The sequence below is a fragment of the Tribolium castaneum genome, chromosome 1, assembly GCF_031307605.1.
Source record: "Tribolium castaneum strain GA2 chromosome 1, icTriCast1.1, whole genome shotgun sequence".
In the NCBI taxonomy this organism is placed as follows: Eukaryota; Metazoa; Arthropoda; class Insecta; order Coleoptera; family Tenebrionidae; genus Tribolium; species Tribolium castaneum.
This window is the reverse complement of record NC_087394.1, coordinates 26,513,559-26,516,477: the sequence shown is the minus strand read 5'-3', so window position 1 is coordinate 26,516,477 and position 2,919 is coordinate 26,513,559. Positions and strand designations below refer to the sequence as shown.

At 36.0% G+C, this 2,919-nt stretch overlaps 1 non-coding gene across 1 annotated transcript; it reads right to left on the bottom strand.

Annotated features, from left to right (window-relative positions):
• Window positions 1-2,232: 2,232 nt before the first annotated feature.
• On the bottom strand, window positions 2,233-2,306 carry TRNAI-AAU (transfer RNA isoleucine (anticodon AAU)). Its single transcript has one exon. It is a non-coding gene; the product is annotated as a tRNA-Ile (tRNA).
• Between the last annotated feature and the right edge of the window lie 613 nt (window positions 2,307-2,919).

The window sequence follows — 2,919 nt, the reverse complement described above, 5'->3', positions numbered from 1 at the left end:
TTTTACCTTTTTCAGCTTTATTAAACTTTATTATACTTTCGACTTTTTCCCCAAATGCGGTCTAACTTCACCTCTTTTTTGTTAAAAATGAGAGAACGATGTTTATTTTTAATAACTTTTTTAATCACCCCCCAAACACAAAGACTAAATCGGATGCTTTATTTCACGAGTGAAATATTAATCCACGAGTGAAAACGAGGGGTTTATGATCCACGAGGTGAAATAAATGAACCGATTTACCCGAAACTGAGTTGAATACATCATTTTATTCGTCGGATTAGACTCAACAAGGCTTAAAATTGCTTTAAATTTGTTAAAAATAATCTGACGTTTTGTATTAAGAAATGCCAAATAGTTATCAAAACTTTCTTACACAGGCGAAAAACCGTATTATTTTGACAGTGTCGAAGAATAAATGTTATGTTAACGGTACCGAATTTGTCTTTTGTTTTTGCCTCCAAATCTATGACAATTTTTTTGCTGAAGCTTTATGCAAAATAAGTCTAAAAATCGGACTGCCAACGGTTTTTTCTAAATTACTATGAATAAATTTGCTAGTGGTGCAAGTACAAGACAGAATTTTTGACTTTAGGGACTTTAGGAAAATCGGTTCTTTGAGGTGCCCTTTTAACGATTTTTGGCTTAGGTATACATTTATTTTTACCTCATAAAACTTAGAGTCTTATAACTATTTGTCAGTTTTCGATTGACCACTGATCTTTATGTAGCCGGAGATTATTTAACGTTTCATTTAAACGCGCTGGTTCCAGACAAATCTTACAAAAATTGCTTGAGTGAAACCTAATATTTTAATGAAATCCTCTGTTCGTTATTGATTATCTCTGTCGTGGAGGTCGTTAAATCGTTTCTAATTTTCGTCCGCAAACGAGGCGTCACTAATAAATTAATAAAGGCCTTGCTGCTATCGAATCATCGAATCAAATAGCTCCAAGTGTTGTCGTGAGCGCTGTTCAAAAAGGCCGCCCGTCGCCCGTAGCGCTTTTAATCGTCGAAATCTCGACACTCGGTCAAAATCAGCGTCTTATCTTATTTATGGTCCAGCGAGCCGATCTAACATTATATGGGGTTTTATCTGCTTGTCGGCAATTGGGGAATGTTAAGTAGATATTTATAATTGCCGGTAGAGGTAGCACCGGCGCCGGCTTGATTCTCACGACTTTTTTTGCATCGGCTTTTCGGCCGTTTCGGAATCAACAACGGCTATTTTAGTAGACAGTAGCGGAATCCTGGTACACCACTTTTAACTTATCTCGACCGTCATTAAGGACGATCTTGCTTTAGAGCTTGTTACGCTGTTCGACGGCATAGATAGCGTAATGTTAGAGGCCGCATTTTTTTCTTAATGAATCAGGTGGATGGTATGTTTCGGACGAAAGCCGAGCTTTTTTCTCGGAATACCTCACTACCATTGTTTCGAGGCTGGTGTCCCCGTCACAGGACACCCATCATAAATAACCAAACTGGATGGATTTTTAAATATATCTTTCATTCTGTGTCTGGCAATTAAAATATGTACGTGAGGTTTAAAACTAAAATGAAATAATTCGGCCATTACCATTTTATATCATTTAAAAACTGCATAATTATTTAAATGTCATGCAAATATATTTTGTAATTGTATTAAAATGAAAAGAACATAAGATGAGCATTAGGTAAATATTTCCGTTTAAATGTATGAATAAATTTGAGGTGTTTATTTTACGGACATATTTAAATTCGATCTGATAAATAATTAAAAACTCGAAATACGTATTAAAATTACTCGCTGGGAAATAATTAGGGATTATTTTTGACAAAACTCACGCTAATACCTGTCCTTCACTTTCGAATACATGTCCTACAAGACGCAACTACAAGCAGCTTGTAATTAAGACCAATTTCAAATTGACTGCTACATGAGAGGATACAAGCTGCAGTCTTTATTATGCTAAATATGGACTAGATTATCTTTCGCAAATTTTGACACACAAAAATGATTTTCACACCGAGAGATTACGTCAAGGAGTTGCAGGGAATTAATTAAGCCTTAATCTGATCATCTCCTTATAACAATTTTAATTTCATAATTTTACCGCTTACAAAAAGTGGTTTCCTACATGGCATTGTTTGTAATTTTAGAATATCTCGACGTCGCATCACATATTTCAAGAATTTTGTAACCAATGCGTGTTTGCAAATCGGAAAAGTGTAATAAAAAACAAAAAATGTGTGTGGCCCATGAGGGGATCGAACCCGCGACCTTCGCGTTATTAGCACGACGCTCTAACCAACTGAGCTAATGGGCCATTCACACTACTTTCCAAACTCCATAAGGATAAGGCGCACGGTAGTACCGTAAATAAAGGTGGATTCACACACCAAAAAAAAAAAAAAGTTACGTTTTAGCTTGGGTTAAGTCTCTGGAACTGTAACAAAAGTGTGCCGCCTGCATTTATGAAGTTTAATCCGCATGTCGTTTGTTATTCAATGCATAATGATAATGAGTATAAAAAAGGTAAATACAACACTTGTACGTGGCGGAAGTGCAGTCCACTGCGATCTTATTTCTTGTCGTGTTGATACGATCTAAAGCATCTTAATAAGCTTGTCTCAGATTAGGGAAGAGACCCGATTTGGAAATAAGTTTGTATGTTGGTTGGTGAGGCAATGATGCCGCTTATATAACAGTAAAAAGTTGATGAGAATGATAATTGAAATGAAGAGACTGTCATTACCATATCTGAATTGCGTATTCATATAGAGCTGAACTCAACTATGCACAGAGAGCAATCCCGTTCCCACTTGCTAGATATGTATCCGATCTAAGCTCCGACGAACCGAGAAGCAGTAATTATGCGTATTATGTATAATTGTTTGTATATACATACAGTAAACAGGACTGAATGTAAATACATTGTT